This window comes from Solanum stenotomum, chromosome 12, assembly GCF_019186545.1.
Source record: "Solanum stenotomum isolate F172 chromosome 12, ASM1918654v1, whole genome shotgun sequence".
NCBI classification, from domain to species: domain Eukaryota; kingdom Viridiplantae; phylum Streptophyta; class Magnoliopsida; order Solanales; family Solanaceae; genus Solanum; species Solanum stenotomum.
Window position 1 is genome coordinate 10,275,029 of NC_064293.1, and position 14,467 is coordinate 10,289,495.

The 14,467-nt window shown below is 36.9% G+C and overlaps 2 pseudogenes; one reads left to right on the forward strand and one right to left on the reverse strand.

Moving 5' to 3' along the window:
* LOC125847052 (alpha-soluble NSF attachment protein-like) overlaps window positions 1-465 on the forward strand; it is a 3,142-nt pseudogene extending 2,677 nt beyond the window's left edge.
* A 529-nt stretch (window positions 466-994) lies between these two features.
* LOC125847053 (NADP-dependent malic enzyme-like) lies at window positions 995-13,934 on the reverse strand (annotated as a pseudogene).
* Window positions 13,935-14,467: the final 533 nt, after the last annotated feature.

The following is a 14,467-nucleotide window of genomic DNA, read 5'->3' on the forward strand; positions in this document are numbered from 1 at the left end:
ATAAAAATATATTTGAAATTTAAAAAAAATATTTTTTTTGAATGTGGAGGGTCGGGTACGGGGTATGGGTAGGGTAAGAAAAAAAATTAAATGATGAAGTAGAGTTTTGGAAAATGTTTTCCTCACTTTTGGAAGGATGAAGTAGAGTCATTTTCCTTAAATTTGAGGAAAATGAGTTGACTTGGAAAATATTTTCCAAACATGGAAAAATTGAAAAACATATTCTGGAAAATGTTTTCATCCATACCAAACACACCTAATTCTTCTTCTAGGATTGTTTCTTATCATCCTCTACTGAAGTGTTACATTTCGGGCCTCCACTTTTCTTTTCATTAATGAAATGCACAAGTTAATGTTATTATGAACTCAAACAAAAGAACAAAAAAATAGATTTAAGATACTTGTTCAAAAGAAAAAACAACGTGGGTAACATTATGACTAGCGTTCTGTACTGATAGAGTTTGACTTCCAACTTGAGTTCGACATAGTGGTGGAGCCTTCATAAAGGTGGTGTGCAACATTCACTATATATACATAATAGTATATACAATCTAACTTTTGGATGAATCCCCTAGACTCTTATAGCTCCAGCTCTACCCCAAGTAGAGTCCTATTACCAATAAGTATTATTTTAAAGTCCGAAATATTAGAAGAAGAATCAAATGAGAAAATTCAATAATCAACATTTATAAGACCTTATTTTTTATAACTCAAAACTATAACGATAGGAGAATATATAACCCAAAAATATAACAGAAGATATACACATACCATATTTGAAAGTTTTAGAAGTATGTTTAACCTTTTTCGGATATAATATTATTGTTATATATCATGCATTGAAGGGTGTTTGTTCAAACTATAGTACAAACACATTGCAACTTTTACATGGACTATAAAATTTACACTAAGGAGAATCCATTTAAAAGGGAGCATTATTTTACCTATAAATAAAATTACAACATGTGAAAGGCTATTTATTTTATTTAATTTATCAGCGATAACTGTGATAATTCAGAGTATACATGCAATTCTCAACATACTTCACCAAATTTGCAGGCTGAGGCAGACGTGTTGCAACACCTACACGTATATTACACAATCAGATCACTTAAAAGGTAATTCTAAATAACTCTATCTAATGGACATTGATTTATACTGATGGTGTAAATCTTTTAGTATTATCAGTACGTATAACTTAAATCCAATTAAGGCATATGACGAAAAAGGAAGAAATGGGCTCACCGAGTTCATACGCTTTAGCAGCAATATGAGCTGAGATCTTTCTGATATTACCAAAAGGAGGGTATATTATCCCCTTGCCATAATGCTCCTCAGTTACTTGACTGGCCAACGCTTCTGTTGTTTCGCGTAAACAAAAATTAATGAGAGGAGGATGTGACACGTTTGGCGGTTGGGGAGGGGATTGACTTGTCCAAATTTGACCCAACTCTCCCATTTGCCACCTCTTATGGTCAAGATATGAGATTTCAATTTAAGGTTTGTAATTCAAATAGTCCCTCTATTTCAATTTGGTTGTCTAATTTTGACTTGAGATGAAATTTAAGAAAGTAAATGCAACTTTAGACTATGTGGTACATGAACATGCCATGTGGGAAGTTGAAAATTAAAGAGTTATCATTTATCAAAAGAGAAAAGAGACATTCTTTTTAAAACAAACTTAATAGGAAAGTTAGACAAACAAATTGAAACAAAAGAGTACTTACAAGCTGCTAAAAGCATGTCGTTGTGCACACAGATAGCGCCAATCATGACCAATCCAAAACCAAATCTCGGGAATATGTAACAGTTGTTCGCCTGTGATATTGCACGAAAGAGCGTAACTTAACCATAATCGAGTTGATTGTGGTGGTACTTCACAAAAGAACTTAAGCATATATATGCATTAATAAACCTGGCTAGGAATGTGGAGTTTGTTGTTGTACTCTACAGAAGGGAATAGACTTCCACTTGCGAAGATGGCTCGACCCTCTTCATAAAGAAAATAATAAGAAACAAGATCAACGTCGTGAGCGTTTGGTGCAAGATTTAACCGAACACAAATTTAAACTTGACAGATTCATCTTTTAAGATCCTTATAAGCATTGAACTCATTGTACTTTTGAAATGATGGTTTCAAAATTTTAGTGATTTTTCACATATACCTCTATTATCATGAATATTAGCTACTTACCTCACTCCAGTGTAAGCTTCTTCAGTAGTGCATTCGGATTGTGTAGTCAGGTTTGAGAGAGCCATAATGAAAGGTCTCTGCAAATCATATTTTAGTCAGTTAGCTCAAAGAAATTAATTTTGAATGGGGAGAGAGGAAATGGAAAATCGCGGAAATGAAGCACCTTGTTTATGGAGGCCATAACCTCAATCACTTCCTTAATAAATGTTTTTCCCACTCCAGACGTTCCGATTATGGCAGCTGGCTTAATGGCCTAAATTAAATTTGGAAGTGTTAATGCATACAAAAGGATTATAAAAGTGGCAATCCTCGATTAGGGAGCTCATCGATCAAACCTTAACAGTGTCGAGGAGATTGTTGACAGGTTCGTGTTTATATGCCCAAGGTTTCTTGTGAGCTTGAAGTGATTCCTTTCAAGCGTTTACAATTAAACCCTGCACATAACCACTAAATTACATAGACTATTTACGTAGAGGAACCAATCGTAAACTTTGTTAAATGTGAAATTTAAGACAAATACTAGCCTGGGAGATGGTATATTTTTCTACCTTTGAGTCCACGAGCCAGATATTTTTACGCGCTTCCTCCACAGGACCATTTATCTACAGATAGCAAACACAATTTATCAAGTGAAACATACTAAACGAGATACGACTTTGACAAAACATTGATAACCAAAATCTTTTACCTTCTTTGAAATCACAAGAGCTATGAGTTCTCCTATACCAGTTCCAGCCTGTGATCACAAAGAGATTGACATGAAGAACAATTTAATGACTTTAAGATCATTTCAATATCTTTTAATGTGAATAATCCATCCATATCTGCTATCGACACGAGTAGAGGCAAAAATATTATATGATTTCAGATGCATAATATCTCCTCTGAATGTAAATCGCGTCATGAGTGAGTGACATAATCATTAGAGAGTTGGGATGTCATCCAAGTATTGTATTATTTCCCTAAGTTATTTATTTCCACCATTTGTATCCTTTTTACATGTTGTTAGACATAGCTCGTCTCCCAAAATAATTGAAAACTTGAATATGCAAAAGAAAGTTCTAGCCTTACTTCTCCAGCACCGAAGAACAAGAATGTATGATCAGCTAAGGACCCTCCGAACAGCATAAGTGATGCAACAAGCCCCACAAGTACCACAATAGCTATCCCATGCAGCATTAATAGGATCAGAAACCAAACAAAAGCAAATGTTTGGTGATATAGGCCAAAAAAAATGCAACATACTTGTATATCATCATTGAATACCAAATGTGTGGTACCATATTTTGCCAACAGCTCAAAAGCATTGTGATTCGCAAAATCGTCATACTATAGATAACGTTACAAATATCAGACGTTACTTGAAAGTCGATGTGGTCCTTAACAAGTTTCAAGTTACTAACTTGTACAAGAACTTTTTCACCATAATTTTTCTTCACAACCTTCATGAATTCATCAAGAAAGTCGTAGTATTCCTACAAGAAGCAAAAACAAACAGACATGTCTTGAGAACATGCTGCAGATCTCAATTTATATTTAGAACAAGTACGATATAAAGTTATGCTATTATAAAATTAACCTTGCTGGTAGCTCTTTTTTGTCTAAGTCTAATGTAAAACTTGTCTTTCAATAGTTGCTCATTATTTGTTCCCACATCAATTGTTATAGGCAAACACCGCACATTCGAGCAAAATGATAGGATGTTCATAGTTACAAAATTATAGTAGAGTATATAAGTTTTAACGAGTTTTGGTACCGCTGAAGGTCTGACTCCTCCGAGTGCCGTATACAGAGCCATTTCTCTGTTGGTATACCCAATCTCTGTGACAATATAATGTGATTCATAACAGGATTACTCATTCGACGCATTACAAAGTCAAACAAGAAAAGAAAATTTATTTTTTTGCGCCAAAGAATCTAACTAAAGGATTAAAAAAATGCAAGAATTTTGAAACTTAACACAAATTTTAAGCAATTTTTACATTATAATACAAACTTCTCTTATGTCGGGGGAGTCCATGAAGGACTGCACACCAAAGGGTGTAATGAGGCAATCTATTCTGACACAAGCATTAGCCATTATTTCCACCAATCAAACCCGTGACCTATAAAATTTACCGTTGCTCCAAGGCTTACCTCCATTCAAGTGAACCCCCTTTTGCACACGTAGCTACCACACACATAATACACAACAACAACATACTCAATATAACTAGTCCCGCAAGTGAGGTCTGGAGAGAGCACTACATACATACTCAGTATAATTAATCTTGCAAGTGAGGTCTAGAGAGAGCACTACATACACAGACCTTACACCTATCTTTGTGGGGTAAAGAGGTTGTTACTAATAGACCCTCAGCTACAAACTAATACAATATGTGTCGCCGAATTACCGAGCAACCGAGATCTCCAAGTCCAAGAATTCTTTCACCATCGGTAATGACAATAACTTGTATATTCCTTTCAGGCCAGCTTTTCAATACCTCAAGGATCCTTCCTCTGCAAATAAATAAACACATACATCTTTAGTCGAATTACTTTCACTACGAAGCAGTAAATACATTATACATTTTAACTCATAAAACTACCATACTTTTCTTTCAAACTGATGTATAAACCCTGTGGACGCTTAAAAATTCTTCCATAGTCACTCCCCGAGCCTACACCCTAGACGTGGCCTGCACTAGAAGACCATTGCTGGCCTCAAGCGAACCCTTGGCTTGGCTTACTTAACTCAGTGGAAGATTTTAAGCATTAAGAAAGAGATTCACAAGCTAAATTACTCAATTGTCTCAAAACTGAAATTACTCAAATAGCTTAGAATGTTTAAAAGTCAACATTCAGCTTGGCCAAAATGGCAACTCAAGTCTTAACATATGAAATGACAATGTAAAGACATCAGACTACTAACTGCGTATGAAGTCTCTAAAACAAAGAGGGATGTCAGGACAGGACCCCCAATTATCCTAACATCTAAAAGACTAGAAAGCAAATAAAGGAGTCCTCCGGAATGCAATGACGCTCACCAACAAACTCTGAATGTTGAAGCTAGATCAACGACGCGCTGAATACTAANTTCACAAGCTAAATTACTCAATTGTCTCAAAACTGAAATTACTCAAATAGCTTAGAATGTTTAAAAGTCAACATTCAGCTTGGCCAAAATGGCAACTCAAGTCTTAACATATGAAATGACAATGTAAAGACATCCGACTACTAACTGTCTATGAAGTCTCTAAAGCAAAGAGGGATGTCGGGACAGGACCCCCAATCATCCTAACATCTGAAAGACTAGAAAGCAAATAAAGGAATCCTCCAGAATGCAAGGAGGCTCACCAACAGACTCTGAATGCTGAAGCTGGATCAACGAGGCGCTGAATGTTGATCCTGGTTACTTGTGTCTGCATCATATTACGATGCAGGCCAACTGACATCAGTACATTAAATGTACGAGTATGCGAGTTGGAATGCTAAACAATACAAAGGCTTGAAAAGATTCTGAAAGAAATACTTACCTTGGCTCTTCTCAACTCATAAATAACTAAACTCAAAATAATGTTTTGAACACATGCAATATATTAAAAACTTTATAAAAAAGTAAAAGCAACTTAGTTCATTAAAGAATATGCAATAACAAACTCAACTTTACTCATACAATAAAGTAATATAGTTTAGGTGGGAGTTTCTCTAACCGACAACCACCACTATGAGCCTAAGTGGTGATACATCGTCTTTACCATCACACTGCCAGACTGTCCTATACTTTGCCATCATATAGAACTACTTAACTTAGTCGATCCACTAGCTTAACTTATGTGATCATCTAAAAAGTATGACCTATTAACATCCATGATGGCTACATGGTTTATGGAGACTTGAGTTACTATGAACTCGCATCCCCATATCTGTGCTCAATACTACTCCCAAAAATATACTTAGCTCATATGTTTTTAAAACAACTTCTTTCTTTGGCTTGAGGTAATTACTCAAAACTTAGCTTAAAAGCTCTCTTGGAATAGATGTTCCCTTTACTTGCTCAAATGTGAAAACATTTATGAACTCTTTGGGAATACTTAGTTCCCTTATAACTTTTTGAGAAATGAACTCAACTCTTTACTCTTTTCTTAACTTGAAACTTAAGCCTTAAAACAACGTTAAAACATTCGTTAAAGACTTTTGAAAAACTTTATAAACTTTGGTTTGACGTGCTTCTCAACTTCTAGACTTCAGTCTTAGTTTCTCTTGACTTTGATCCTAATTTTCCTTAAATTGAATTATGGATTCAAGGTTCATGATCTCATGTTTATGGATGATTTCATGATGTTTATATGTACCTTAGAGTGTTGGAATCAACTAGAAAACATAGGTACATTGCTAAGGAACTAGTACGAAAAAATGGGGGAAAGAATGGGAAGAACTGACGTCCCTGGTGCTCTGAGAGGCGCAGGGCCCCAACCTTTGAGATTCAGGGAACAAGTTGGAGCACTCTGGCTGGCATATCGCCCCAGATCCCCACATTCAGGGATTTATTTGGGGGGCACTGGCTTGCGCGACGCCCCACCCCCTTCCCTAGGTGTTTGACAACTTCTCTTCTTCGTTTTTCAACTCTAAACCCTCTAAACTTCGATGGTTCTTTGCCCAAACACTTAGGATCATTTATACCCTCAATATATGATAAATTCAAACCAAAATTACACCCAGAAACATGAATCAAATCGCAAGAAATTTCAATAAAACAACCTACAATAATTCAAATGAATTTCATCAAGAACTCAAAGGATTTACTTTCAAATCACACATAATTCGCTGAATTGAATCATGATTGGCGCGTGGGTGAATTATTAACCCAACGCTATGTGATCTAACATACCTTCTAGGGATCACCCCCGACGAAATCCACAAGCTAAACTCGACGAACTTGACGATTTCCTTGCTTCTCCTTCTCTTTTCTCCTCTTCTCTAAAACCCTAACTCCTTTCCAAAAGCGTAAAACTGACCAAGTTCAGTTTAGACCCTTAATTAATTAACTAAAACGAATTTAATTAATTGGATAAGGAAAAGACTGAAATACCCTTCAAAAATCCGGATTGAACATTTCCTTATTTGAACAGCCGAACATCCACTGGGAGTATCTCACTTATACAAACTCGGATTCGCACAAACTCAGCGGTGTTGGAAAGATAATTCCAAGATATTTCATACCATATTTGGAAGTGCTCCTAACTCATCCTGAAGTAGAAGTTATGGTTGTTTGAAGTTGACCAAAAACTCACTTTTTCCTAACTTAACAAAATTTCCATATTTTCATTCTTTCCAAAAATGACTATTTCCAATTATTGGCTTCTTCCTATTTATTTCAAATTGTAAGATGTTACAATATCTCCCCCTTGAGAACATTCGGCCTTGAATGAGATTACTCTTTCTAAGCTAAGGGTGTAACATGCAACATTCAGCTCAAGCACCCACAAGCAAATGCAAAACAAACAACATGCTCACTCATAATTTAAAGAGTACTAAGAAGAGAATTAGTACCTTGGTCTTCATTTTCTCTAGATTCAAAGAGATGTGGATATCTCTTCTTCATATCCTCTCCAGCTTCCCAAGTAGCTTCTTCAACAAATTGGTTCCTCCAAAGGACTTTGACTGATGCAATCTCTTTTGTCCTCAACTTGTGAACTTTGCGATATAGAATCTGAACTGGAATCTCCTCATAAGATAAGCTATCCTTGATCTCAATATTTTTAGTTTGTATGATCAATGAAGGATCGCTCATGCACTTCTTCAACATGGAGATGTGAAACACCAGATGAACCGCTGCTAACTCTTAGGGTAGCTCTAACTCATAAGCTACCTTGCCAATCCTCTTGGATATTCGATAAGGTCCAATATGCCGGGGACTAAGTTTCCCCTTCTTACCAAACCTCATAACACCCTTCATGTGTGAGACTTTTAGATATACCCAATCATCTACTTCAAACTCTAACTCCCTCCTCCTAATATCAATGTAGGATTTTTGACGACTATGTGCCGTTTTTAACTTCTCTTAAATCACTTTCACCTTCTCCATAGCTTGATGAACTAAATCTGGTCCTATCAACCCTACTTCACCAACTTCAAACCATCTAATAGGAGATCTACATCTTCTCCCATAAAGAACTTCATATGGAGCCATTTGGATGCTAGAGTGGTAACTATTGTTATAAGCAAACTCAATGAAAGGTAGGTGATCATCTCAACTACCTTTGAAATTTATCACCCAATCTACCTTGATACCTCAAAACACCATCTCCCCTTTATTCAAAAGCTAATATTTTTTGCTTAAGAACACTTGCCTTTAATTCAAGCCACAAACGATCTTGGTCTTTCTTTCCTTTCACTTCTGACACAAATGATGAGTCAGCCCCATTCATCACCACTACTCCTCCTTCTGTGGAATCCATTAGTTGAACTCCTAGTTGTGCAAGTCTATGCACCTCTTGTGCTAACTCTTTCTGATCTTCCTCAAAATGGGCGGTACTACCCATAGACAACCTGTTCAAGGCGTCAGCAACAACATTAGCCTTACCTGGGTGATAAAAAATACTCATGTCATAATCCTTGAGTAATTCTAACCACCTCTTTTTGTCTGAGTTTAAGCTCTTTCTGACTAAACACATATTGAGGACTCTTGTGATCGGTGAACATATCCACATGAACATCTTAAAAATAATGGCGTCATACTTTCAAAGCAAAACTACAACAGCCAACTCTAAGTCATGGGTTGGGTAATTCTTCTCATGAACCTTCAACTGTCTTGAGGCATAAGCTATAACTTTGTAATTCTGCATTAATACACAACCCAAACCAACTCTAGACGCATCACAATATATAACAAAACCTTGCATACCTTCTGGTAAGGTCATTATTGGGGCAGTAGTCAACCACTTTTTCAATTCCTGAAAACTTTTCTCACAAGTTTCGGACCATTGAAACTTCATTGTTTTCTAAGTCAACTTGGTCAAAGGAGATGAATTATATAAAAATCCCTCAACAAACCATATATAATATCCAGCCAACCCAAGAAACTCCTAATATCAGTTGGAGATGTGGGTCTAGGCCAATTCTGCACTGCCTTTATCTTTTGGGTATCAACTCTAATTCCATCACCGGAAACTATGTGACCCAAGAATGCCACTGACTCAAGACAAAACTCACATTTAGAGACCTTAGCATATAATTCCTTATCTTTCAAATTCTTAAGAACTATTCTGAGATGGCTAGCATGTTCTTCTTCATTCCTTGAATAGATTAGTACGTCATCAATAAAGACGAGAAAAAAAACATATCTAAATAAGGTTTGAAAACTCTATTCATAAGGTCCATGAACGTTGCAGACGCATTGGTTAAGCCGAACAACATGACTAGAAACTCATAATGACCATAACGGGTCCTGAACACTGTCTTTGGAATATCACATTCCCTTACTTTCAACTGATGGTAACCTGATCTGAGGTCTATCATTGAGAAACACGAAGCACCCTGAAGCTGATCGAAAAGATCATCAATTCTTGGAAGAGGATACTTGTTCTTGATGGTAACCTTGTTCAACTGAAGATAGTCTACACACATCCTAAGGGAACCATCTTTCTTTCTCACAAACAAGACTGGAGCACCCCAAGGTGAGACAGTTGGTCGAATGAAACCCTTATCTAGGAGATCTTTCAACTGCTGTTTCAACTCTGTTGGTGCCACTCTATATGGAGGAATAGAGATAGGATGAGTATCTGAAAGAATATCTATATCGAAGTCTATCTCTCTCAGGAGGGACTCCGGGTAGATCATCACGAAAGACTTCTGGAAACTCTTTTTCTACTAAAACTGATTGAATAGAAGGTATCTCAACACTAGAGTCATTAACTCAGACCAAGTGATAGACTCACCCCTTAGAAACCAACTTTCTCGCCTTAAGGTACGAAATGAAACGACCCTTAGGCACTACTGAACTGCTTTTCAACTCTATAATTGGTTCACAGGAAATTAGAACTTGACTACTCGAGTTCTACAATCTATTGACGCATAGCAGGCTTGAAGCCATTCCATACCTAGAATGACATCAAACTCTACCATGTCTAACTCAACTAAATTAGCCAAGGTACTCTTGTGATTGACGGAAATGGAACAATCATGATAGACTTCTTTCTGCTAGAATAGAATCACCAACAGGTGTAGAAACACTGAAGGACTCAAGATGTTGCTCTGGAAGAACATCAAAACTAAAGACTTGGATCGTACCAGTGACAAGATCTGGCGAATCCTCTTGCTCACGGTGACTAGTGATAGCATAAAGACGATTTCCTTCTCCGCCTGCCCCTGAAGTCGCTCATCTAGATGCAGCTCTGTTTGGTGGATCAACTGAAGAAGACTGGGCTCTATTCCCCCGTTGCCATTACTTTATCTGCTCTTAGGACACTCTCTCATAAAATGATCATTCTGGTCACACTTGAAGCAAGTAGTGGAGCCATCACGACACATCCCTGAGTGGCTCCTACCATAGTTAGCACATGCAGAAGTCTTAGTACCCCATTCTGCCTTTCTACCTTGCGAATGTGCAAGTCTAGCTCTGAAGTTCTGAGAATTCTGACTATTGTACTCACATTTGTTACTTGGTGCAGGTGCATTGGCAGATAAGGGAGCAGGTCCTTTTTTCTTATGTTGAAAAGAAGACCGGTTCGCATTACTTTTTTGCTGCCCGAACTCATTCCTTGATGTCTTAGCTCTCTTGTTCTTAAACTCTTCGTTATCCCTCAATTGGTCTTCCTCAACATAGTACACATGGATCATCCACCTTGCTATGCCCATGTAATTGCTTACCTTCCTTAGTTTACAGACGAGACAGCCCAGCAGCAAATAAACTCATCCTGCTCCTCATGTCGGCAACCATCTTTTTTCTTCTCTTAGCTCACGTGGAAAGAAACGCCACATGAAAGCACTTTCAAAACAGTACAACTCACAAACGGTTACGCGTAAGCAGGAGTTAAAAAGAAACTTTTTAGAGGTAAACTCTAACGCACGAAATGAATATGAAAGAAGTGGAGGAATTCCTAAAAGTTGCCGCCTCCTAATTATAGATGTGGCGCGCTTCACACCGATAACTAGGACTCTACAGACACGACTTCATAGACTCCCAAAGACTCTTGAACTCTGTGCTCTGATACCAAGTTTGTCACGCCCCAAGCCTACACCCTGGACGTGGCCGGCACTCGAAGACCATTGCTGGCCTTAAACGAATACTTGGACTAGCTTACTTAACTCATCGGAAGATTGCAAGCATTAAGAAAGAGATTCACATGCTAAATAACTCAATTGTCTCAAAACTAAACTTACTCAAATAACTTATACAAACAGCTTAGAATGTTTAAAAGTCAACATTCAACTTGGCCAAAATGGCAACTCAAGTCTTAACATATGAAATGACAATGTAAAGACATCCGACTACTAACTGTCTATGGAGCCTCTAAAACAAAGAGGGATGTCGGGACAGGACCCCCTACCATCCTAACATCTGAAATACTAGAAAGAAAATAAATGAGTCCTCCGGAATGCAAGAAGGCTCACCAACAGACTCTGAATGCTCAAGCTAGATCAACGAGGCGTTGGATGTTAATCTTGGTTACCTGTGTCCGCATCATAATACGATGCAAGCCAACTGGCATCAATACATTGAATGTACAAGTATGCGAGTTGGAATGCTAAACAATACAAAGGCTTGAAAAGATTCTGAAAGAAACACTTACCTTGGCTCTTTTTAACTCATGAATAACTTAACTCAAAATAAAGCAATGAAGACATGTAATATATGTAAAGCTTTATAAAACAGTAAAAGTAACTTAGTTCGTTAAAGAAAATGCAATAACAAACTCAACTTTACTCATATAATAAAATAATATAGTTTAGGTGGGAGTTTCTCTAACCGACAACCACCACTATGAGCCTAAGTGCTGATACAACGTCTTTACCATCACGTTGCCAGACTGTCCTATACTTTGCCGTCATATAGAACTACTTAACTTAGTGGATCCACTAGTTTAACTTATGTGATCATCTTATAATTATGACCCATTAATATCCATGATGGCTACATGGTTTATGGAGACTTAAGTTAATATGAACTCGCATCCCCATATCGGTGCTCAATACTACTCCCAAAAATATACTTAGCTCATATGTTTTTAAAACAACTTCTTTCTTTGGTTTGAGGTAATTACTCAAAACTTAGCTTAAAAGCTATCTTGGAATCGATGTTCCCTTTTATTTGCTCAAATGTGAAAACATTTATGAACTCTTTGGGAATACTTAGTTCCCTTATAACTTTTTGAGAAATGAACTCAACTCTTTACTCTTTGCTTAACTTGAAACTTAAGTCTTAAAATAAAGTTAAAACATTCGTTAAAGACTTTTGAAAAACTTTATAAACTTTGCTTTGACTTGCTTCTTAACTTCTACATTTCAAGGTTCATTATCTCATATTTATGGATGATTTCATGATGTTTAGATGTACCTTAGAGTGTTGGAATCAACTAGAAAACATAGGTACAGTGCTAAGAAACTAGTACGAAAAGATGGGGGAAGAATGGGAAGAACTGGCGTCCCTGGCGCTCTGAGAGGCGCGGGGTGCCAGCCCTTGAGATTCAGGGAACAAGTTGGGGCTCTCTTGCTGGTGCGTCACCCCAGAACCCCACATTCAGGGACTGCTTGCACAACGCCCCACCCCCTTCCCCAGGTGTTTGATGACTTTTCTTCTCCGTTTTTCAACTCTAAACCCTCTAAACTTCGACGGTTCTTTCCCCAAACACTTAGGATCATTTATACCCTAAATATATGATAAATTCAAACCGAAATTACACCCGTAAACTTGAATCAAATCGCAAGAAACTTCAACAAAATAACCCACAAGAATTCAATCGAATTTCATCAAGAACTCAAAGGATTTACTTTCAAATCACACATATTTCGCTGAATTGAATCATGATTGGCGCGTGGGTGAATTATTAACCCAATTCTATGTAATCTCACATACCTTGTAGGAATCACCCCCGACGAAATCCACAAGCTAAACTCGACGAACTTGACGATTTCCTTGCTTCTCCTTCTCTTTTCTCCTCTTCTTTCCTCTTCTCTAAAACCCTAACTCTTTTCCAAAAGCGTAAAACTGACCAAGTTCAGTTTAGATGCTTAATTAATTCACTTAAACGAATTTAATTAATTGAATAAGGAAAATACTGAAATACCCTTCAAAAATTCGGATTGGACATTTCCTTATTTGAACAGCCCAACTTCCAATGGGCGTATCTCACTCATACGAACTCGGATTCGCGCAAACTCAGCGGCGTTGGAAAGATAATTCCAAGATATTTTCTACCATATCTTTAAGTGATCCTAACTCATCCTGAGCTAGAAGGTATGGTCATTTGAAGTTGATGAAAAACTCACTCTTTCCTAACTTGACAAAATTTCCAGATTTTCATTCTTTCCAAAAATGACTATTTCCAATTATTGGCTTCTTCCTATTTATTTTAAATTGCGAGATGTTACATCCATATTTTTTGCAAGCCTCGCCAACTATCGGAGTATAGACAATCGGAAGCAATTCTTCTACATTACTGATAAGAGGATTGTAAAACAACCTTTCATTTCTCTCCTGCAAATACAATACAGAAAAGAAAACAGAGAGAATGAGAAGGCTGGCTAAATAAAATACCATCACAACATCAATTTCACGTATGGCCTCTGAACTTTACCCGTTATAATAGAAAATTCATAAAAACATTGTTTTGCCACATTAAACAAACTGAAATTCACCAACTATAACAATAACATTACGTACTCCGGATGTCTCGATTTATATGTCATAGTTCAAATTTTGAAAAGTCAAAACTTTTATTTTGACTGTTAATTCAGACATACAATTTTTAAGGTATTTGAAAAACAATTTACATATTTAGAAACTACATAAAAAGTACAATAAGTCGCAAGAATTAATAATTCAAAATATTCAAAAGAAATACGAATAAACTAGGGAGTGAACATACTATTGTTGGCTCAATCAACTTAACACATTTTATGATGCTTCTTTAATCTTATTTAACAGGATGAATGGAGGACACTAGTTCTTCTCAAGGTGAATGAAGCGTTGAAGGCGAAGGAGCTAGAGTCAAAGGGACAGTTAGGACGGTAACTTTATATTGTACCATGTTCGCTTATTTTATTTTGTATGACCAAAACTGGACTTTTCAA